General features: G+C 41.3%; 1 pseudogene; it reads left to right on the top strand.

Moving 5' to 3' along the window:
- Window positions 1-25,983, top strand: part of LOC111958553 (D-ribitol-5-phosphate cytidylyltransferase-like) — a 35,723-nt pseudogene that overhangs the window by 6,718 nt on the left and 3,022 nt on the right.

The raw sequence follows: 25,983 nt of genomic DNA, 5'->3' as shown, positions 1-25,983 counted from the left end.
AACGTGTTGACTCATGGGGTTGAGTACTTATCTAATCAAGATATATTAGTGCTTTATTTTTCATATTTTCTTTTACAAATGTTAGAATTGTTTCCCCCACTTTGACATTGCAGAGTATTTCGTGTAGATCATTAATTATTAATGTTCCACAAAAATACCTAAAGTGTTTCTAATACATTTAATTTATCACAAGTATATATTATTCATGTACCCTCTCAATTATCCTTCTTTACAATAAATAATTAAGTGTCCCACTTTGCCAATCAAGGTGGCCCAATTTGCCAGTATCGAATGCGTTACTTGAAAAAGTAACTAATAGTATTACAATATTTGAACACAGTAACTTGTTATATTATTCCATCACTGATACAAGTAGTACATTACTGTAATGTGGTACTTTTGTAACGCATTGCCCCCAACACTGAAAATGTTTTGATTTGCTACATTTTTCAATATATTGTTGAACATAATATACTCTACGGGCATTTCAAAGTTCCAGAGTGGGATCTCTTCTACTGTTTGAGTTATGATCCAATTTGTCAGCATTACAAACAGTGAATGTGAAAATCGATTCAAAACAGTTGCTGGTGATTTGCAGGATGTGCAATGATACAAGTAAAAGGAGGGCTGTGATTGGTTACATTGCCTACTATGACAATTTCTCTGTATAAAATTGTCCATAACATCAAAACTAGCAGAGATCCCACTTTGGAACTTTGATATGCCTGTAGAGTGTACTATATTCAACAATATATTGAAACATTTGCCAAATCAAAAAGGGTATGTTTTCAATATTCATGTTTCTATTTCTAAATATTCATACATTAATGTAAGAAAATCATTATTGAAATCAAAATGTTACTTATATTACAGAGCAAGTGGCAAAGCCTCATATGAAACACATTTTTCTTTGTAGCACCTACAGATGAAACATTATAAAGTCTTAAAGGAGGCCTGGGTAAGGCCATAATGTCACAAATGTTCCAACTTCAATTAATTATTTCTCAATTGTGCTTTAAGATACAAATGTCAAATATGTCAATAATCCTTCCTCCAATGGACCCTTCTATGGATTAAATGTTGTGAAAATCTCCCAAATCATTTTTTTCCTAGATTTGTCAGGAATCACCCCTTTGACAAAAATCATAAATGTGTGGATTCTTATCTTAAAATGTAGGCTTATAACTTTTACATTGTAAGATTTTCTGTCTATCACAAATCGGTCACTGCAAAAATTCACCATGTTTATTTTTCAACCAGCCCAGATACTTGAGAGCTCTGCTATTTGAACCTTGGGTCGATTTAGATGGTGATGCAGATACCAGTGTTTTGAAGGACGTAGGAAGCCTTGACTAAGAGCCAAAGTATGGGTCCAATTGGAGCCCCATTTGTCTGCTGTTATTTTGGTTCCTGGCACATACGMATTTTAGATTACCAGGGAGCCCTGTTGGTTTTGGCCTTGACTCTGAAAATGAGAGCACATTCACTATGCAAGTGAAGTGGAGTGTCAAGGCCAGTCAAGTAGCATTTCACTGACAATTAAGACAAATTTGTTGTGATGTAAGTGTATTTGTGAAAACAAGAGACTCTGGCGCGATGGGGAGTGCCCCACCCCCTCTCCACTTGTGTCCATCGAAGTTGGGGAAGTGTAAGGTGTCTGTCAAGTTAGCACTGTAGGACATATTCTGCGTGAGCCTCACATTTGTAGTTTGACATGCATTGAGCCTGGCAGAACTCTGGGCTGAAAAGACAAAGGGGAGACACGCTATCCTGTTCTCAGTGCACGCCTTTGTACTGGGAGAAAATTCTACAGGTTCAATTACCACAGGACGCAGTCATATTTCTCCTTCAGTTCCAGGGTCCTGAGAAAAAGGCCCTCTCTTTTATAACCCTGATAAAATATTGCCCGCATATTATCTCAGGTAGCATGAGTTAGCCTTTGATTTAGCCTTTGTAGTCCACACACAGTATCTTAAAAGCCATGAGCTCATTGCTTATATCACTTTTTCAATGCAATGCGAGCTACAGCAACGGCAATCTGATTCCAATGTGTTCTCACTGCACTGGGCCAAGCTGTTATGAACTCAACTCTCCTCTGATTTGGGGCGGCAGGTAGCCTAGTGGTTAAGAGTGTTGGGCCAATAACCGAAAGGTCGCTGGTTAGAATCCCCGAGCCGACTAGGTGAAAAATCTGTTTAGATGTAACTATGGTCGATGTGAGTTTGTGAGCTATCCTCTTTTGTTTGTCCCCAGAAGACTTTCTCAACTCTGTTTATGAAATAGGAACTAACTCAGTTTGTTATGCATCGTCAACAATCCCACGTCTCTTGTGTCCTGTCCTCATAGTGCAGCGAGTCGGACTTTGAGCCTTCATCTGGCTCTGCAGTACTGCGGCACCAATGCCAAGCTCATCAAGGGCCTGCCAACCCTGTGGAAGGTGAGCAAGCCTGGGACACTGGAACTCAGTTTGGGACAATGCCTTTAAGCCTAAATTAGGCCATTGTCGTAGCTCTAGCTGTATTCTTATTACTAGTTTGTTATACAGGGACAAGTACAGATCTGAATTTATACATTGTGTATTGTATTTAATACTACTTGATATGATGACTGAAAGTAAAGTTTTTTTAATGGTTTTGATAGCATTGAAATAAGCCAGTATTGAGGTAAGGCCTAAGAATCTAAATTTCACCTTTATTTAACCAGGTAGGCAAATTGAGAACACGTTCTCATTTACAATCGCGAATACATCAGAAATACATTTGCACTAAAATTAACAATGCTTTTTAGAACAGGTTTGATGCTAACATGTTGTTAAACTAAATTTATTTCTACTGTAGGTGACCTACAAAGGAGATTTGGCTGCAGCAGAGTCCATTGTCAAAGGTATGACTGTGTATCTGTATACATTTTTATACACAACTTTATCATTGTACGCTTTTTTTATACTTTATCATCACTTATTCATTGTACTGTTTTGTTTGTACTTTATCATCACTTTATCATTGTACTGTTTGTTTGTACTTTATCATCACTTTATCATTGTACTGTTTTGTTTGTACTTTATCATCACTTATCATTGTACTGTTTGTGTTGTACTTTATCATCACTTTATCATTGTACTGTTTTGTTTGTACTTTATCATCACTTTATCATTGTACTGTTTTTTTGTACTTTATCATCACTTTATTCATTGTACTGTTTTGTTTGTACTTTATCATCACTTTATCATTGTACTTTTGTTTGTACTTATCATCACTTTATCATTGTACTGCTATTTTGTTTGCTACTTATCATCACTTTATCATTGTACTGTTTTGTTTGTACTTTATCATCACTTTATCATTGTACTGTTTTGTTTGTACTTTATCATCACTTTATCATTGTACTATTTTGTTTGTACTTTATCATCACTTTATCATTGTACTGTTTTTAAGTGCAATATTTCCATGATCGTTGTTTATCTCGACAGTAAAACCGCGTACTTTATAGACCTAATGTACGTTAGCACTATTTTCTATACCACATAAGAGACGTAAAGGTGTTTTGTCCTGTGTGAGACAATGCCAGTTTAGAGTGTAGATGAGAAATAGAATAGTCTTTTATTGTTCTCCCAGGAAGATATTCTACGAAGTCTTGTTTTTAAGTTTGTCAGAAAGTAAGGGAGGGTGTTTGCAGTCTGTGATGTGAATGCCATCTATACAAGTCAGGGCAGGGTAGAGCCATCATGTTCTCTGCACAGTCAGGGAAACATCCATAAAGTCATCAGTCCTACTCTTTACCTCTGTATGCACCTGGGCCGTCCAACTGGATTATGACATATTGAGCATAGTAATTATACCAAGAGAGCTTTGTGTGTGAATGAATTCATTGTTAGTGTGTGTTGGGAGCATATGCAAGAATACATCTTCATTCTTGTGTGTGCGTGTGTCTTTGGCACATCACTTCCCCACGTAAATCAAGTTGAATTGCGAGTACTGCTGATTTCAATGAATTCTCGCTAAATTTGAAAGAAGATTATCATTGCTAAGTAATGGAGATTTGCAGCAAAAGTGGTCAAAGTACACTTTCTTTTTCAGAGACTCTCTCCCAGTCGGCCTGTGTTGTCACAGGTGGGTCTGCACAGGCTACAGAGCTAGCCAACGCTCTGCAGAGGCGCATGAGCGCTTTGGACATGGTATGGTGATGATTATGATGATGATGATTATGATTACAATTACAATGTTTGTGAGATTTTACATTCGATCATCACATTGATGTTTCTTCCACCCCTCCAACAACCCCCCCCCCCCCCCCCAGACCATGTGAGCTCCACTTGGGTGGGCCCCGGTTAGACTTGCCATCTGCTGTTAGACCTATAATGGAGCTTGTCTGAAGGCTTCCAAACCCTCCTCCCTCCATCCCCCCTCTGCCTCGCCACCTCCCCAGCATGACGGAAAGCAGATGGCAGTCATATAGTTCATGCCATGCGAATTATCTGATTAATTGAGTGTTCAGCGATGACTCTTCACTACCGCCCTTTGCCCATCATGTTGAAGGGCAACCATACCGTCCCCATATGACATATCTCCCGTTCATTCTCAGTCATGGTGAAGTGGTCACAGGTTGCCATATCGTCCCCACAAATCACATTGCACTTCTCCATTCTCATGAATTATATAACAGACACCCCGGCCTCCTACCATACCGTCCCCGCATTGCCGTCGAGAGCGTCTTCCTTCCTGCGTATATAGAAAAGTATATACATCCTCCCTCGGTAGTTGACAACAGAGGGGGGAAATGCATGGCGGATGAAGTGTGTTGGAGATACAGGGAGAGCACAGACACACCGACAGCTCATCCTCCTGTGAAGCAGTGCCAAGCCCTTCATCAGGCAGTACGCGTCAAACAGGCAGCGGATCTAGCTGTCGTGGTGCTAGGCAGACCCCTGAGACGTACGGGATCCTAGGAACCTAAGGCTTTGGCTCTGATTGGAACCATCGTTCCTTGCACTCGGGTGCCCGGTGGGGTCGTGTTGCGGTGCGCGCGTCTGGGACCAGATACATCCTTCCCAGGGGTTCGAGGGAGATGAAAGGAGAGGAAACGGAGGAGTTAGCTTTGTGATCAGTGCCATTAATGAATCTAATACAGGGGATAAGGGAGGTAGAGCCTGAGCTGGAGCTTGGAGGCAAGCAGACAGTGTGTGTGTGTGCAGGTGGAGGATTTGGCTGCGTGTGTGTGTGTGTGTGTGTTATTGTGTTATTGTGGGGAGAATATGATTCTCATAGCAGGATGAATATGGACGTGATCCCATAATCATAGTGGAAGATACAAAATAAACATTAAATTGTATTAATATGTAATATATTATAAACAATGTTCTTGTTAGCACTTTTATTTCTTGTTCTGTACATAATGTTGGTCAAATAGTTGTTGTTTTTTAAGTTTTATTTTAATTTTTTAGTTGCCACAATAACTCCAGATCACTTGTCCTTCAACAGACATTCCCAGACCTTGTTCAAACAAACAGCTTTCATAGCCATTCATCATTTTTTATTTAATAAGTAAACCTATTAGTGCCACATTTATTTCAGTGTCTTGAGACAAAGGAATTGGAATTTTACCACAACAACATAATGCTGACATTACAGTAGAGCTGCAACTGAAAAATCTGCATGTTTTTTTTTTATTTAGGCTCTGAGTCAATTTGTGTCGGAGCCCAATCTAATAGACATTAGTGTCATGATAGGAAGGGAGGATCTGATGAAGGGAGAACACCTCCATCCCCTCCTTATCTYTAACATYTTGAGCTTRGTATAMGATAGTATTTCATATTCACTCAAGATTAARTACAATCTTGGAACACATGAATTATATCMCTCCTTTTTCMAAAATATTAACCTTGACCTACTAGATATTTAGTCATGGACACAGCCAGATAGAGGAACAGCTAGGGCAAGGCCGGGACAAAGCTCACTGAACTACACTTTGAGCACTATATTCAAATCATGTCTATCCTTTCTCTTTGTCTGAGTTCCTCAGCATTTCAAACAAGCAACTCATAGTTTGAAAAAGTAATAGGTAACGCTTTATTTTATAGCCTGTTTTAAGCTGGGACTTGGTATTTCTATGGTCTTTGCTAGGAAACAATGCGGTAACATCTTACCACTTTCTGAATTGAAACTCATAGTTTGGGGCAGTTCTCTTTTTTCCTCTGGCAGACTGGAACTTGATTTCTGCCTCGGTCACGGACTCTCTGGTGTGTCCTGTAGTTGGTCCTTGACCTCCTGTCTCCTTGGCTCTCCCAGACAGTCTTCTTGAACAAACATCCCATTCCAGAATTTCATGCCCAACTAACCTTGTTTAAATCATGTCAGAAAATATAATCTCGCAAATCTACATTTCTGACTGATGCTTTTCCCTCAGAACCCACAAGCAACTTATCTTTCTGGATCAAATAACCCTCCACATGTTTCCCGTAACCATTTCATATTTCTAATTGTCGTTGTTATTCTAAACGGTTCAAATTGTACAAGTCCCAGCCAGTGACAAACACAGAGCGTGGATGTTTGTTTCTGTGTTTATTTGTGTATGAAATGTTAGACAGGACCAGGGAAGAATTACTGGGAAAACAGAAGAGATGAACATGAAATGGACACACTGACTGTAGCATGTTGTACAGCTTCATTCCATTTGTATTCAAGGGCTAAATTTGTTGAAAGATACTCAGCTAAAATGTGGTTACAATTACAGTGAACAAAAATGCTTTTACTATCTTGGACTGTACTGAATTTTGATTCGATTTACAGTGTAATGTAATTTAACTTGGCTCGTCTACAATTCTGTCCCCAGGCTTCTTTGTACCCTTTATCATTCTGCCAGCTCGGAGAGACAAAGAGAGTCCAGCAGTGGTTCCCTGTCTCTTTCATTTGTTCTAATGAGCAATCCAGCCATGGAGAGAATTTAGCTTAAGATCAATGGTGTTCAACTCTAGTCCTGGAGTTACGTAATGTATGCTGGTTTTGTCCTTGCTTTTTAATCAGGGACTAATTTATTATTGGGTAACCAGGTGTGTGGACTGAGACTCTCCGGTTGAAATGAATTGATTAAGTGCCAGGGAGAAATTCATTCCTGCATGGAAAACCCTCTTGGACTGTAGTATATTGGACTGGATTCCAATATAATTTAACAGCATTAACTAACATCATAATTTGGTTTATTTCACATTTTAATAAAGTATTTCTGTAAAATGTTTCTTTGTATCTTTCTTCAAGGAGGTGGATGTGATCTCAGATAGGAGACGATGCCAAATCTCTGTCAAAAGAGTGAAACTTCATTCAAGTTTCTGTAAGTTCACACTTCAGGAGTTTAGGAAAACAGAATATAAGTAAGCCTGTTTAAACACTATGACAATTGTTTATGTTATTGCCAATATGTTAATTTTTTGCTGTTCAGATGTCCAACTCAACAATATTCCACTCTTTTCTGAAAATTGCTTTTAATTTGGATCCATAGGTGAACAGTTCTTGCTTGTCTGAAGTTGGAAAACCACTGAGTGCGTTGGAGGAGGTAGACCGAGCACTCCTGCATCCAGTGGTCATTATTTGGGTGAGTTGAGTTCACATGGGGATAAATGTGTGAATAGAGCCTCATGAATTCCCAGTTGCCTTACCAACACTCTTGTTCTGGTACTGGAAATTAGACTCTCTTCACTTCTCTGTGCTTGGGGCTCTTTGCCCCTTACTGTTCACTTTGCTTGTCGTGAGTTGGCCCTGTTGCTTTAAGGATGGACTGTAAGCTTGCGAAGGCCATGGAACCCTCTGATGTTTGGGTATCCCAGTAGCAATCACACACATTCAGAACAAGGTGAGTTAGCAGAGTTAACAGAGAACGTTGTGTATGTGGGTGTTGTCTGTGCTTAGTGGACTTAGTGGACGTTTATCATGGCTCAATCAGGTTTCCCACACTCTGAATGAACTTGTGTTGGGTGTTTTCTACAGCACACGTCTGGCCCGGGCAGGCTCTAGTTTCCTCAAGGTACATGTACTACATGGCCAGACAACCTTTTTCCGCTTGTAAAATGTTCACTTTGCAGTCTACCTATGGTCCCTCCGACAAAACTATGTTGCTGTTTAGAAACCCTATACCCCCCCCTGAGAGCACTTCACTCCTTTCACTTACCGTTTGGCTCGTTCAGATGTCAATATCAACCACAGAGCAACATTAACTCATGACAGCTCAAGTAGAACCCCCGCGAATTGATCTAATTGGAACCCAAAATAAATATTTACGGTATGAAGGGCCTATTGACTTTTTGTGATATTACCTTTTCACCCGGCAACAGCACAACTGCCAAAACAAAGTGAGGGGAAAAAGGTGCAGCGGGCTTGGGGAAGTTGCATTCTGTTTTTTCTCTAAGCAAGTCTTTACGTCTTCAAAACAACTCGGTTTTAATCATTGCAAATGCCATACAGGATAACTTGATTAAACCGCCCGCCTTGATTTGTGTTGTAAGGCCTTGTCAGGTCTTCAGTGAACCTCTGTGCACGCAAGTGATACACACACACACACACACACACACACACACACACACACACACAACACACACACACACACACACACAACACACACACAACCAAACAAAAGCAACAAACAAACAAACAAAAACAAAAACAAACACAAACACAAACAAACACAACAAACAAACAAACAACACAACAACAAACAACAAACATACATACATACATACATACATACATACATACAACAAACAAAACAAACAAACAAACAAACAAACAAACAAACAAACAAACAAACAAACACAAACAAACAAACAAACTAAACAAAACAAAAAAACAGCTACTCTCCAGCGGTGTGGAGCTAGGTTCCAGGCTGCATTAGGGTGGGAGCAACGCTTTCCACCACATTTGCCAGAGTAAATGCATCTGTGTCTGAGCTTTCCCTACGGCTCTTACTGTGGACCAGATGCCCTTTTCACAGGTAGAGAACCCTAGGACCCCCCACATCCAGCACTTTATTCAAAATACATTTACTCCCGGCCTAAGTCGATTTCATGGCAGCTTAAGGATGTCCGACATTGAACATCAGCATCATGGGAAGGCTTAAATCCAAACAGAGTTAGCGAGGTGGGAGGCTGAATTCAAAACAAGAGTTGCCTCACCGAGCGATCTCAGAATTTCCCCGTCTTAAGCGAGGATGCAGAATCAACAGTGAGGGATATCTGGGTGGCGTTAGATGGCACACGTTGTTCTTTCTTGATGACAGCGTTTCCCAAACTCGGTTCTCGAGAACCCAAGGGGCGCAYATTTTGGTTTTTACCCTAACACTAAACAGCTGATTCAAATGATCAAAAGTGGATGATTAGTTGATTATTTGAATCAGCTGTGTAGTGCTAGGGCAATAAAACAAAACGTGCACCTCTTGGGATCCAGAGGACCGAGTTTGGGAAACCCTGGCTTAGTCTGTAGCATTAAACAATGACCTAGCAATCAGAGTGGGAGATAATAGAGTTTCACAGACAGAGTGCGTGGCAATCGATTCAGTATGTGCCTGGTAATGATCCCGTCTAGACTTAAGCCAAACTGGCACCTTCTACTGCAGCAAAACAAATCAATAATATCACTTATTTGAATTGAAACAGATGTTGATAGACGACAAGTGACTTACTTGACTTATTCAAGAAATACTTGACTTATAGTCGTATAATAGGTTTATAACAGATTAATTAACACATTTGACACTGAGCTTACAACACAAATCCTGTATAAGAAGACATAATTGGAGTGAATTCACCCTGTCGAGCGTCAGTCAACAGCCCAATTAGAAATAGACGTTTAGCACCAGCATGCTTTCCCATCCCATGCATGACACACTAAGTGACTCATCAGAGCTGGTTTATGCTGTCTTAATGTGGGCCCATCTATCTAAATAAACACCATGAGGCCTTTCCACCTGAACCAGAGGGATTACTACCTCCAGAGTCCTATCCAACGTGTGTTTACCCCGAACACTACAACACACTCCTCCTACATCCCTCCCAAACGAGGACCTTTAAATAAACATGCTTGTTCAGTCGCAGCACGTCTTTCTTCCGAGTGTTTGAACAATGTGCTTTAATTGATCCAAGGTTTAATCATTCTCTAAGTCTCTGTAAGAGATTGTCATTATTGGCAGGAGATGCATGTCTGACTGGGTGTGGCGGGGCTTCTTTTGATAGGTGTATTTGAACGTGTCGGAGGACGATTCGTCCGCCAGCGAGCCGATGGGAGGAGAGCCGGCGGCCATGATGGAGCTCGCCACAGGAGCCAAGCTCGGAAATATTTTAGTCTATGGCATCCAGCTTTATCACTCAAAGGTATGCCCCCGTGTTTTTTTGTGTGTTGTTTTTATATATGTCAGGTCTTACGTTCTCCTGGATTTAGAGTCCCCCTGGAATGCACTTTTCAAAAAATCTAACAAAACACAATGAGAACTGTGTAAGTCCTTGTTCCAGAGTCTTGTTTCCTCATGCATTTGGTCTTGAGGCTAATTGTGCTGTCTGTGTTAGATGTTGGACGTGTGCGTGTGCTTACATGTGTGGGTGATTGGTGGGTGGAATATAACCTTTTAACCTTTCCATCCAGACACGGATGTTGCGTTTTGGTTTTAATAAAAGAAACATGCAGAGGATAAAGATGTCCTCCAAGTGTGAAAAAGCCATGTTACACTTACACACACATTGGTTCAAGTGTTTGCCCTACCGCATACATACCTCAGCTGTGTCTCATGGGAAGGCTCTGATCTGGATGGTGTTTGAGGTTCCCCATTGGCCTGTCAAAAGTTCACTGCAGTTGTCAGGGTTGATGTGGTTGATGTGAAATGTGTTTCTGTCGGCATTTACATGATTATATGAATGTGAAACCCTCCTAACACTGGATTAGATATGGCGGGATATGTGTTACTGAAGCGATTGGATTACTGCTGGCTAGTGGCTATGTTGCGCTCACCCACAACAGTAGGTCGCAGTAGCTGGAAAGGATATAGAAAAGCCAGATGTTCTCACAATAGAAAAGCCCCCCCCCCCCCCAAATATATATAATGGTTGTAATCTTGTTTGTGCAACAATTGATATACATGCCAGTGAGCTTTGTGTTTGTGATAGATTAGGCTATTTGGACAAATGACAGCTTCAATTTCTTGGCAGCAATAACACATCACAAACCAATGGCAATAGCGCACTGTTCGGGGAAGATCGAGAGAGGTTTCAACCATCTCTTTTGATTTTAGCCTTGTCAGCATTAGCTAGGAGGAATTCAACCTGAGTAGTGGAGTGAAGATGGCTTTCCATTTTTTGGAGTGTCAACAACATGCGGCCGTCAGTCTTTAATGTCAACGTGTCATCTAATTAAAACAAGGTGCTCTGTATTCTTTACGGGGAAGCGTGTGATGCACCTACTTCACATGTGAGTTTGATTGTGCTATCGGATGTTGGGTCTTTGGTCCGCAATTCCCAGCATGCCAGAGTCTTCCACTGACCTATGGAGAGTGATGCTCTTAATTAGTAATTCCTGTTCCAGTTTTATGAGAAAATGCTTATCCTTATCAGATWGTGGAATAGCCGACTAAGACCTTGCATAAATCACTGTGATAGGTTTTCTGTTATAATGAGGATAATTCTTCCCAGATGGGCTCATTCATACTTGTCAAAACTCCCTATTTCAGTCCTCCTGGCCTCCAGATATGTACAAATATATCTATGTTAATGCACATCCACAACTTAAACTCATTGCGTCTGTGTTATTTCATTTTCATATCACCCAAATGGCTGGACAGTATTTAATGAATTGTAATTTAATACAATATCCCAAAGGTACTTAAGGCCCTGTTCAATCAGTCATTGTAACTCCGTGACTGGGAAACCTAACCAAGATTGCATGTAGAGTTCCTATACTGTACATAGTGCAAAGAGCAAACCTTAGGTTACCATTGTGTGAAAACAAATTGAAATGTATCGATCTATGACTATGTTAGCCAAGCACTCACTGACACACATTGACACTGTAATTATAACAAAAATTGAAAGTCAGTGATTGTTTTGTTGTGTGTTTTTCTCTCCAAACGAAATGTTAAATAGCAATATTGTTTTTGGTGTTCTCGAATTCCCCTGTTTAGAGATGGAATTCTTTAGTTAGTCATGTAGAGGGATTCTTGTTGTAAGAACTCGATAAGGATCAGTAAACCCACTCTGGTAAATACAGTCTCAAATATCATATTGAAAACAGTTGTTCTTATTGTTGGAGACTCGCCTGATTTCCCCTTTGACATCTGTAAGTATAGATTTTGTCATGTTTCATTTCCTCGTATGCTAAGACAATTGGCCATTCTATGGGATTGCTGCAATAATTCCACTGTGGAGAACCTTGGGCGAAATGTCACCCAAGAATCTAATCGAATGTGAGGAGATTTGTTATTTTAAACCTTCACTGACTGGAATGAAACACATTATTTTACTATTGATATACACTACCGGTCAAAAGTTTTAGAACTCCTACTCATTCAAGGGTTTTTCTTTATTTTTACTATTTTCTACATTGTAGAATAATAGTGAAGACATCAAAACTATGAAATAACACATATGGAATCATGTAGTAACCAAACAAAGTGTTAAACAAATCAAATTATTTTTTATATTTGAGATTCTTCAAATAGCCACCCTTAGCTTTGCACACTCTTGGCATTCTCTCAACCAGTTTCATCTGGAATGCTTTTCCAACAGTCTTGAAGGAGTTCCCACATGCTGAGCACTTGTTGGCTGCTTTTCCTTCACTCTGCGGTCCGACTCATCCCAAACCATCTCAATTTGGTTGAGGTCGGGTCATCTGATGCAGCACTCCGTCACTCTCCTTCTTGGTAAAATAGCCCTTACACAGCCTGGAGGTGTGTTGGGTCATTGTCCTGTTGAAAAACAAATGATAGTCCCACTAAGCCCAAACCAGATGGGATGGCGTATCACTGCAGAATGCTGTGGTAGCCATGCTGGTTAAGTGTGCCTTTGAATTCTAAATAAATCACAGACAGTGTCCCCAGCAAAGCACCATAACACCACCTTCTCCATGCTTTACGGTGGAAAATACACGTGCGAAGATCATCCGTTCACCCACATCGAACCAAAACTTTCAAATTTGGACTCCAGACCAAAGGACAAATTTCCACCAGTCTAATGTCCATTGCTCGTGTTTCTTGGGCCAAGCAAGTCTCTTCTTCTTATTGATGTCCTTTAGTCGTGGTTTCTTTGCAGCAATTCGACCACGAAGGCCTGATTCACAGAGTCTGCTCTGAACAGTTGATGTTGAAATGTGTATGTTACTTGAACTCTGTGAAGCATTTATTTGGGCTGCAATTTCTGAGGTGCAGTTAACTCTAATGAATTTATTCTCTGCAGCAGAAGTAACTCTGGGTCTTCCTTTCCTGTGGCGGTCCTCATGAGAGCCAGTTTCATCATAGCGCTTGATGGTTTTTGCGACTGCACTTGAAGAAACTTTCTAAGTTCTTGAAATTTTCCATATTGACTGACCTTCATGTCTTAAAGTAATGATGGACTACCGTTTCTCTTTGCTTATTTGAGCTGTTCTTGCAAATATGGACTTGGTCTCAAATGCATCAAGAAATTACACAAATGAACTTTTAAGAAGGCACACCTGTTAATTGAAATGCATTCCAGGTGACTACCTCATGAAGCTGGTTGAGAGAATGCCAAGAGTGTGCAAAGCTGTCATCAAGGTAAAGGATGAATCTGGTAGTGTAGATCCCCTAATGCAGCAAGAGGAAATTGCAAGCAAAATTACCTGTTGGTGTCTGGTGATAGTGGAGTACATTTTCAGTATTGCACTATTGTATACTCTGCAACCTGAATGCAATGTAGTATATTTATCAGGACCAGYAATGGAGTGGTTTAACTAATATCTTACTGGGAGACAATGTTTTGTTGTATTAGGAGACTATGTCTTTGATATTACATGCGGGGCCCCCAGGGATCTATTCTTGACCCCTTGCATTTCTCCATAGTCTCCCCCCCAAACTAAATGTTCTTGTTGTTTCAGGATTATTACTGGTTGGTTGTATTCTCTGTTTTTGCTCAGTATCGACTTGGTCCTTAGAGAGGGGAAGGAGAAATATAATGTAGTATATGTTAGGGCTGGGTGGTATACCGTATTTTTTGCACACTGGTTTGGGTTTTTACTTTACCTTCTATAACGGTATTTGAATGTTTGGTTTCTTAAATGTGATACGCCGTGTGTAACGTCCATTTGTATATTTTACTTGAGTCATCCCTCCGCTCTCTCTCCATGCCGCTTTCCACACAGACCTAGTCCTAGCCCGTCACTCAACGAGCGCATTTGTTGTTGCTTGACCACGAGACACTTGTGTTCAGTCTGCATGGTCAATGCAGCACATGCAACAATGTTGATGACAACGATGTTGTTTCCACTTTGATCTTAATATAAATATAATTACAATATTAGTTTGTGTTTCTTACATCTGCAAACAGCTAGTTTGTATTTTCTTAGCAAGTTAAGCTAAATCGTGTTAGCCACTAATGCTAATCGCTAGTTAGGTGGCTAGCTAACTAAGTTAGCTAATAAAAGTACTGAGTCAGAGCAAACGTAGCTAGCTAATACAGTCTGATACCAGTGCTGGTGGAGGCCTAAATCAGCATGTTGTTTGTGCAACAGTATCTTCTAAATCAAAGAGGAATAGGCTAAGCATGAATATGTTGGCTACATTAATAAATATTTAAGGTAGCCAAAGATTATAGGGTCCCATAGGAAACACTGAACATCTCTTTGGTTCCTACCCTGTCACAATAACTCCTCCGTGGTATTTTCATTTGTTGTCATGTCAAACAACACTGTATTCAAAGTGCCCACTATTATTTATATTCTAACTATAGAATTAGAATAAACATTCTATTTCCATGATTCCAAAAGTTCACCCAAGTGTTTTGATCTAAATCGCAATTGCAACATTTGGTTATAAATAAGGCCTAGTATTTTTGCCCATATCGTGGCAGTGTGGAAATGATCTCAAATGAGTGCAGGATAGGCAGACATTGATGGAAATGCAGGAAATTATTTTAGGTTGAAGTTGAATTGAACAGTATAAAACAATCAGACTGGAGAAAGACCCTTTGAAATAATGTAGAATATATGTGTTGCCACCCTAGGATCACGCACTACTCTTAAAGCAAATGTAGAACTTTTATTAATCAAAAACGTCAAATACCGTCAAAAATGTGAAAAATACCATGATATGATATTTTGGCCATATCGCCCAGCCCTAGTCTGTGCATGAGTTAATGTGACCCCAAAATTACCTGCTTAACAACATACAGCTCTTGTTCCTCCTTAAATGTTTTAACTTTTGGTGTTAAATGAATGGTTGTTGTCAACCACAGTAAGTAGGGATAGAGAAGAACAATAATGGAGATAATTGAAATGCTTCTGTTATGTATCATACGGGGGGAATACAAGACACACCCTGAAGTCTGTACAGGATAATGGTGAACTGAATGTCTGCGGTTTGAGTTATATTTATCTACAGTAGAATGGATTGCCACATAAGTACACTTTTGCACATATTAATGGCAACTTTAGTAGTATTTTAGCTTTAAAGATGAATAAATGCATGCCATTTTAAGTTTTTAAAAATTATGAATTTCTTCATCCCCAACTCATTGGCCTTCAGAAAATGTATTTTTGGACCCAAAGTTGATCTACTGAAAGGAGCCATGACTGTGGTTTCATGTTATTCAAGGCAACACCCACAGCTGGAACGCAGCGTGGCAGAACCATTCCTGTTTACCTAAGGTAAAGATTTCTCCCAAGCTGAACAAATGGAGTCATGGACAATGAACTGCCGCCTTTGTGGAAAAATCTGTGATCAAAGCCCCTCCACAGACCTGTTGCGATGGTGTTATTCAACCTGACCAAAGATGCACACCTGACATGTGTGCCATGATGTGTGAAAACTGAACACTCAGACCATTTAAGCTGAAGTTGTCGGTGGTGAGAGTTGGGAGACGCTCTAGTGCAGTAAACCGATCTTACGGTGTGAAAACTATGATCGTATCCCCTATCAATGGCTGCCGCGGCGATAGGAAGTGTCACCGGATCCCCCCCAGTCCAGGGTCCTGGCAACCTGTCACCACATGAAAAGAGGGTTGTCACAGTGATATATGGGCGCTCTAATCCCTGCAGTGAGAGCCCTGATGTTTACCCGCCCCGCGTTTCCTTCTCCTCAAAGATCCCAGACCAGGAATACCTTAAACCTGAGAAGAGATTAGCCTCTGGAAAAAAAGAAAGAAAAACGAGAGTAAGAAAAAGGGAAGGCTTTATAGTTCTATTCTCTTCCCTGTTTAGGTCCACCGTCCGCATGGCAGGCAGGCGAAACTGTACACCCTTCTCATAGTCTTACCTGGACGTGCACCCTCACCGAGGTCACAGGGGATCATGGGAGAGCAGGGACGACCACCGCCACTGCGGTCTCGGGCACGCTCCCAATCACTCTCAACCACAGCTCAACAGTTCTCCTGGGCTAAGATGCTACGTGTATTTGTGTTAACTAAGATGGGTTATAGACCTTGAGTAGCGCACCCTTCAAGAGTACTTCCATATGGGGTGGCAGGTAGCTGATCTGATAAGGTGAAAAATCTGTTGATCTGCCCTTGAGCAAGGCACTTAATTGCTTCATACCCAAATTGCTCCAGGGTCGCCGTGAATAATGGCTGAACCCTGGCCGTGACCCCACTCTAGGAGGGTGTCTCAGGAGGAGTTGGGATATGCAAAAAACACATTTCAATTTCAAACCTCACACTTGTACTGGTTACCTACTTGTACATGCAGTGAAACAGAACAAATGTAAGCACTATTTTACCTTTGTTAGAAAAGGACCCACACTGACACGGTGAGAATGCAAGGAATAAGGAAAACTGTAATTAAAACAGTAATTCAAATACATGTGATTAGTTTGCTCTGTTGATTTGAAATCTGTCATGTACCAGGGTTTGGAAAAGTGTACTGTATAATTTGAGGCACTGCATAGGAAAAGTGCACGGCTGAACGAACCATAGATAAAGTGAATCAAGTGCTTGCAAAAACTCAACCCCAATGTGAAAGCTGTTTTGCGTCACTCCAATAACATATCCGACAGCGCTGACAGATGTGGCCAGTCTTCTGTAGATCTTCTAATGGTTAGCATCAGATTTATGTTCCAATATGCAGCCGCTCATTCACACCGTATTTTCCCCTGTCATAAGCCTAATTAGTTCTCTTTGTTTTCTGATAATGATGACTGTTACTGTTATGGTGGAGCCCTGTGGAAACCGAGATAAGAAACCCCCTGGTTGAGTCTCAAATAGTACCCTTTCCTCTATATAGTGCACTACTTTTGAACCAGGGCCCATAGGGCCTTGGGAAGATGTGGACCCAGGCGACTTGCAGGATATCAAGCTTGATCTTTTGTGCCCAGAGTGCACCAGATGTGTGTCGGTATGTGTGAAACTCAACCGCAGGAGTTTGGCTAGGGAGGACTTAGACATACCAAAAGCACTGTTTACTCAGCTTTGATTTGGTCGATTAAAAAGACCAGCAATGGGTTCTCTCACTCTGTGATAAGACTTGACTTAGACTCTACACGTCCCAATCGGAGGAAACCGCATTCCAACTACGGGAACTATTACAAACAAAAGGATATGTTCTTATAGTGGATTAATACATTCCAGGTCTCTCTTAATTAGTTTGTAAACATATACTCAGGCAAAGAACTCCAAAGTGTATTCATATGTGAATTTATTTTACCGCTTTGTGTACTATGACCACCCACAGTATTGACCACCCACAGTATTGACCACCCACAGTATTGACCACCCACAGTATTGACCACTCACAGTATTGACCACTCACAGTATTGGCGGGTAGAGTTAACACGTCTTTATTTTTATTTCACCTTTATTTAACCAGGTAGGCCAAGTTCTCATTTACAACTGCGACCTTGCCAAGATAAAGCAAAGCAGTGTGACAAAAACAACAACACAGAGTTACACATGGGACAAACAAATGTACAGTCAATAACATCATAGAAAAATCTGTATACAGTGTGTGCAAATAAAGTAAGGAGTTAAGGCAAAAAATAGGCCAATAGTGGCGAAGTAATTACAATTTAGCAATTTACACTGGAGTAATATATGTGCAGATGATGATGTGCCAGTAGAAATACTGGTGTGCAAAAGAGGTGAAAAACAAAAACAAATATGAGGATGAGGTAGGTAGGTAGTTGGTTGGATGGGCTATTTACAGATGGGCTGTGTACAGCTGCAGCGATCGGTAAGCTGCTCTGACAGCTGACGCTTAAAGTTAGTGAGGGAGATATAAGTCTCCAACTTCAGTGATTTTTGCAATTCGTTCCAGTTATTGGCAGCAGAGAACCTCTAAGGAACGACRGCCAAAGGAGGTGTTGGCTTTGGGGATGACCAGTGAGCTGAGATAAGGCGGAGCTATATCTAGCAAAGACTTRTAGATGACCTGGAGCCAGTGGGTTTGGCGACGAGTATGTAGCGAGGACCAGCCAACGAGAGCATACAGGTCGCAGTGGTGGGTAGTATATGGGGCTTTGGTGACAAAATGGATGGCACTGTGATAGACTGCATCCAATTTGCTGAGTAGAGTGTTGGAGGCTAATTTGTAAATGACATCGCCGAAGTCAAGGATTGGTAGGATAGTCTGTTTTATGAGGGTACRTTTGGCAGCATGAGTGAAGGAAGCTTTGTTGCGAAATAGGAAGCCGATTCTAGATTTAACTTTGGATTGGAGATGCTTAATGTGAGTCTGGAAGGAGAGTTTACAGCCTAGCCAAACACCTAGGTATTTGTAGTTTATAATGTTATAAGAGACATAGCACTGGAAGGATTACGCTTTTGCTTTACAGGCTCTTTTTAAGAGTAGTGTTAACCCTTCAGATGTGTGCCTGTGTCTACATTGGGGGGGAAGGCCTCACTGTGATATGGTATTGTGTGTTTTGGGCTGTGGAAAATCCTCACAGTAAACCTTGAGTGTGATTACAATGTTAGAACATCATTACCTTCAGATATCTTTGAAGGTGATGATAATAGAATCCAATTCCAAATGTTTAGATTTGATTTAGATCAGTAATGCGTCTGTCTCAAACACCTATTGGTATTTTTTGTGAAGTGTTTTGATATCAATTGCACGGCCCATTGCTTGCCCACTCAGTCTCACGCTCATCGTCTGGTAGGCCGCACGGCCTGCATATCCCCTCGTTGTTTAGTCTGTGAGATGTGGTTGTTTTGACAGAAGTGTAGAAACACATTGTTGCACCGGTGTTTGTATGCCTGGCTTATGGGAGATATGTCTGCGATTACATTCTACCTCCGTGTTTGGAGTGGAAGTGAGGACACTAAGCCGTGACCAGGATGTACTGGGTTTAAGTCCAGGGTGTGTCATGTCTGGGATGTCTGGGGGTGTCAGTGAGCAAAATACCAGTACCTGTCTTTGACCTGAGATGTCCTACGATACAGACCGTGTCATGTTTATCTGTAATGTGGGGACTTTCTACTATGATGAGTGTGTGTGAGTGAGTGGAGTTTGGTATGTCCCAGTGCATACATCCTCCCCATGTCTTCATGCCTCTATGACTGAAGAGTCATTGTCCTGGTTACCGTTAGAGGTATGTCTGCCGGTGGGCCAAATTCAAGTCATCACTCAATAGAGCTTGTTGAAATAACACAGCATTCATTCTGAAAAGACCCGATGGAAACACAAACTTCCTTTATTTTCTTTGCTGAAATGCTCTGTGTCCCATTTTGACTGGGTTTGTTGTTTGGTTAGTCAAAGGGAAGTCTATACATGCTGTAGTTGTCAGGATATTTTGGAAACTCACTTTGAAAGGGGTTTCTCACTACTGTGAGCGGTTTGTGCAACAGCAATTGTTGTGTCAATGGGGTCTAAGAAGCAGCTATGTATCAATACAAGTGCGGTTTTCCTTGGCTGGAAAGTCTGAGGAGACTCACAAAAGTTCCACACAAATGGAGGAGGATAAACATCGGCACACTTAAGCATTCTCATACAATACGTGTCCTTTTCAAATGAAGTGCGGCAGAATGGGAGGGACAAGGTCATCCCAAATACAGACATTCAGGCACTTTGCCAAGTTCAACGCCTCCAGACCCTTTGGCCTGAATCACTAATCCAAAGTCAATGCTTTAACTGTTGAGTTGGGTACTCCTAACTTAGCATGGCCCAAGCAGTAGCCTTGTAGGTCGTACTTTGGATGTAGTTACCCCAAATCTTGGGTGTTAGGTTTGGGCTCATATCAAGTCTGAACCGGACATTAACCAGACCTGCTATCCCCCTCTGTCTGTTTAGCCCCTAGCGACCGCCTCCCCCTAGAATGAGAGTGGAGGGGGCCGTAGGTCCTCAATACCCAGAAAAGTACATGCTGGCAGAAGGCTGAAACACAGTCCTTTTAAACCAATGGGACTCACCTCATAGGTCATTTGGGGAGAGCTTCTTATACTACTTTTTCTTATTTCAGCCTACTATTTTAGACGATAATAAACAAGAAGCTACATTTCAGCGTTTTTTTTAGCAAAGATGGAAGAGTTTGACACTGCCCACAGGAACTGACACTACCCTCGTGGCTAACGGTACAAGTATAGGAAAAAAATTACAGTACGTCCCAAACATTTGTTGTACGGTATGTCTCAATAGGCCGTTTGGCCGATTTCTCCGCTGGGTAGTGTGATTCTAACAGCTCTTTGCAGTGCACTTGGCCCGGCGCTACTGAAAGCTTTTCCATGAGCTGTTTTTACTAAGGACTCCAGCTCCACTGGCAATCCATGAAGGGAACAGAAGTGGGAGCCCTCGGTAGCTAGTCCTCAGGGCTTGAGATCTCAAAATGACAGAGGCGTGCAAATTGTCACTGTTAAAACTCCTAATTGCTAAAAACCCAAAGCTTCAAAGAGTCCCTTCATGTGTGGCGGTGGACTGCTATACACAGCTCTGCTTCCATGATGGAAAGGTTGATCCCATCTGTGGCATTTTAAAAGTAAAGTTAGCTAGTACGCAAAGGATTGCTTATTGTGTGGTCTGCTGATGTTTTCTCCTCTTTCAAAGACATATAGTTTTACTCCTGTCAAAATCCTCCTCTTAAACAGTATGCAAAAATAGACTCCGTAATGATTTGTAGTTCCATTCTGTAAACGTGTGGTTTCAGTTTGGAATAACAAGGCTAGTGTGTGCGTGCGAGAGCGCATTTGTGTTTATCCCGTATGTCACTAACTTTTGATACCTATTCTAAGTTAATTTGTCGATGAACTTTTATGTGAACACATCCACGTAGAAATGGCATGTATCAGGTACTAAAATAGGAGATCTGGATGATTGATGTAGAGGAGTAACTTTTATATGAGTATAACTGTGTGTTCTGCTCTTGGATTACATATGGCATATGCTGTATGACTTGTGACACTTTTCCCAATAATATGTACAAATGATGGACTTTTGTCAGGGAGATTTTCTAGATGAAAGGCCGTGATAAAATGATCAAATGGAATGATAAATGGAAAGTGAGGCTACCCCATGTCTAATATTAGGGAAATATATTCCATTATCAAAGTGTTCTGTGGTGTTAGTCTAGTGCTGCATTTGTCAAGCTCATTTGGGTTCATTTCCTAGTTCATATGAAATGTCCCAAAAATGGACCTACCCTTGTTGTGAGAGCACCAGGTCTCAGATACATGTGTAGGGACTTTTTTCATTGTATCCCACAACACAGGTGGGCACTATACCTAGTGTGTATACGTATTTATTGGCACACATGTTTAGAGCGGGCATTTGACAAGCATCGATTACAATGCAATCATTACATTTATGCCGTTTCAGCCAATCAACATCCAGAATCCAAACGGCCTGTTTTATAATACTTACTTCTACTCCAAGTCAGGTGTTTTTCTATTCCACATGTCTCAGCACTCCTCTATGCCTCAGATACTGGAGGCCTCTTTGTGTGTGGTGTTGCACCCCAACCAACTGTTTTCCCCATCCATATTAAACCTCTGGAAGACATGGTGAGACTGAGAGCCAATGGAAAACCACCTCGGCCCTGGAGGACATGTTATTGGGTCTGACTAGACGACTTGGTGCTAGAGACATGGAGAAATGAAAATCCCCCCTCTTTTCAGATTCCCTCTCTCTCAGCAAGTGAATCAAATCAAATGTTATTCGTCACATGCTTTGTAAACAACAGGTGTAGACTAACAGTGAAATGCTTACTTATGGACCCTTCCGAATAGAAATAGTGACACGAGGAATAAATACACAGTGAATAGCAATTACGAGTAAAAATAACATGGCTATATACAGGGAGTAGAAAATAACATGGCTATATACAGGGAGTAGAAAATAACATGGCTATATACAGGGACTACCTGTTGAGTGTGCGTGTGTGTCTTGATTGCATGTGTTCGTAACAATGGGCCAGATAGGGCCTCATTAGTGAGAGGGGTTTATGGATCCTGGAGCGCCAGCAGTGGAAAGAAGGGAAGAGGGGAGCACTGAACAGACAGAGACTCTGCCAATGACAGAAAAGTTTAGTGGTTGAGCTAGGGTCAGGAGAGGTACCCGCCATGTCTGTCAAGCCCATCCAGAGTAATTTGAGTGAGCTGCGGTTCCTTGAGTGAACTGACATTATTTATTCCTCGGTTTCCTCTTTCTGTCATCGGATAGGCCTATATTTCAATTTGAAACCATTTATACAGTGCATTCAGAAAGTATTCAGACCCCTTCACTTTTTCCACATGTTGTTACGTTACAGCCTTATTCTAAAATGGATTAAATCGTTTTTTTCTCATCAATCTACAGACAATACCCCATAATGACAAAGCAAAAACAGGTTTTTAGAATTTTTGCAAATTTATTACAAATAAAAGCTGAAATATCACATTTACTTAAGTATTCAGACCCTTTACTCAGTACTTTGTTGAAGCACCTTTGGCAGCGATTACAGTCTCGAGTCTTCTTGGGTATGACGCTACAAGCTTGGCACACCTGTATTTGGGGAGTTTCTCCCATTCTTCTCTGCAGATCCTCTCAAGTTCTGTCAGGTCGGATGGTGAGCATCGCTGCACAGCTRTTTTCAGGTCTCTCCAGAGATGTTAGATCGGGTTCAWGTCCGGGCTCTTGCTTTGCCATTCAAGGAAATTCAGAGACTTGTCCCGAAACCACTGCTGCGTTGTCTTGGTTGTGTGTTTAGGGTTGTTGTGCTGTTGGAAGGTGAACCTTCGCCCCAGTCTGAGGTCCTGAGCCCTCTGGAGCAGGTTTTCATCAAGGATCTCTCTGTACTTTGCTCCATTCATCTTTCACTCGGTCTAGTCTAGTCTCCCAGTCCCTGTCGCTGAAATACATCCCCACAGCATGATGCTGCCCCCACCATGCTTCACCGTAGGAATGGTGCCAGGTTTCCTCCAGAAGTGACGCTTGGCATTCAGGCCAAAGGGTTAAATATTGGTTTCATCAGACCAGAGAATCTTGTTTCTCATGGTCTGAGAGTCCTTTAGGTGCCTTTTGGCAAACTCCAAGCGGGCTGTCGTGCCTTTTACTGAGGAGTGGCTTTCGTCTGGCCATTCTACCATAAAGGCCTGATTGGTGGAGTGCTGCAGAGATGGTTGTCCTCCTGGAAGGTACTCCCATCTCCACAGAGGAACTCTGGAACTCCGAGTGACCTTCGGGCCAGGTTGACCATTGGGTTCTTGGTCACCTCCTTGACCAGGCCCTTCTCCCCCGATTGCTCAAGTTGGCAACAGCCAGCGACAGTTGTGTCCACTCAAAGCTGCAGTGACTTCAAAGGGACTCAATTCTTGCTCATGTACCAGAGAGCAACTAGTTGATTTAATAATGCAATGTTATGAAGTATGATTCATATTTTAAAGGCATGTATTTTCCAAGTGGAAATAATTCAACGGGGCTTAAAACGTTGATCCTCCTTGGTGATCTCCAGTTGCTTTCTCTCGATTCCTCTCTTTTTTATTCCTTTCTTTTTTATTTTCCAGCAGTTAGGCTTGTCATGCTGCGCTCATAACCAAACAGACCTCGTTAAGGGGAGTAATCATTAGCTTGGTGGTTAGAAGGGCTGAGATTGTAGCTGTCTCAAATGAGCCCACGACATGGCCCTATACTCTTAAAGCTTTCCCAGACTTTCCCTTAGACAATGCACTTGGGTGGTAAATAATGGACTAATGAACATGTTCATAACATTTATCATCCTCATAGTTCACTAATGCCTCAAACACATGGAACGTTCTGGAATCGATTCCGTGTGATGAACTGATTGCCATGGCCTTTGTCAATAAGTTATTTTTCTAAATTAGATTGAAGGCAGTTTGAGAGAGAAAAAAARGAAAGAATGTATTGGTCATTACTTATGGTGCAAATAAAGGGGAAGAGTTGCAATCAGATTTCCTAGAATGCTTTGATTTCTCGCAAAGCTTTGCCTCCCAGCCTCTGACAAACCAACGTGTATTTCTGTAATGGAGGAATATCCAGTAAACGTCAGGGTAAAAGAGTGCATTTGCTGCCATATTCTGTTGACGGTTCACAGATGTATTGGCTCCCATCCTCATTGCCCAACCTGGTCTCAGAGCATTTCATATTATTCTGTATGTAATTCTGAGACACTCCATTTAGTATGTTATGTTATGTTTCGTATGGTATGTATTAATTGGTAGATGTCCATCATCCATTTCGTATGGTATGTTACGAATTACAATTCGTATTATATATTACAAATGTTTCTAAACGTACAATAGGTTACGAATTTTAACTAGGTGGCTACTGTAGCTAGCTGGCTAACTTTGGATAGATAGGCTAGGGGTTAGGATGAAGTTTAGGAGTTAGGTTAAAGGGTTAAGGTTAGGGTTAGGGGAAGGGTTAAAAGGGTTACGGTTAGGGAAAGAATTAGCTAAAATGGTTAGGGGAAGGGTTAGCTAACATGCTACTTAGTAGCTAAAATGATGAGATTCGGACTCCCAACCTTTGGGTTGCTAGGCGTTCGCGTTATATCCCCCCATCCTCCCTGACCAACCACCCTACTTAAGTAACCATCTGTCTTATGTAACCATACCAAACATAACATATCTTATGAATTTGAGTCCCACGGAATTACATTTACTAGGTTACATCTAGTCTATGATACCAGGCTGCATTGCCAAGTACTAGTAATTAAAGGGGTACTTCAGGATTTGGGCAATGAAGCCCTTTATCTACTTCCCCAGAGTCAGATCAACTCATGGATACTATTTTTATGTCTGCATGCATTTTGATGGAAGTTGCTAACAGCGTTAGCGCAATGACTGGTCGTCTATGGTAACTTCTAGCATGCTAGTAGATACCATAGACCTCCAGTCATTGCACTAACGCTGGTTAGCATTGGTGAGCAAAATTGCCTCCAACTTCCTTCATACTGGAAGCAGAGACATAAAAATGGTATCCATGAGTTCATCTGACTCTGGGGAAGTAGATAAAGTGCTTAATTGTCAAAATCCCGAAGTATCCCTTTAAGTAAAAGAACAATGACGTTTGTACATCTTAAAGAAAAACAGGAGAGACAAAAACAAATCCATTCCCTGAGCTTTTCTGATTTCTTAAAACCAGGGCCAAATGTAAATAGAAAACATAATAGGCAAACACAGGAAAAGCTGAAATGAAATACTCCTGAAGCCTGCTCAAAGCTACCATATTTTGCCTCCATTATGACTTTGTGTTGCTTTAATCAATAGATTATTGCTGATCCATCTAGCAGCAGTTGTAGCCTCGGATCCCCTCTTGGTGTGGAAAATGCTTGTCATCTGACTCCCCAACACTGGTTCTGATTAGGGAGTTACTCCAGGAGTTCTGGATCCCAGTGCTCAGTCACATTAACCACGGTCAGGCCTGATTC

The sequence above is a fragment of the Salvelinus sp. IW2-2015 genome, linkage group LG35 (genome assembly GCF_002910315.2).
Source record: "Salvelinus sp. IW2-2015 linkage group LG35, ASM291031v2, whole genome shotgun sequence".
NCBI classification, from domain to species: Eukaryota; Metazoa; Chordata; class Actinopteri; order Salmoniformes; family Salmonidae; genus Salvelinus; species Salvelinus sp. IW2-2015.
The sequence above is the reverse complement of the archived record's forward strand: the minus strand, read 5'-3'. Positions and strand labels throughout refer to the sequence as shown.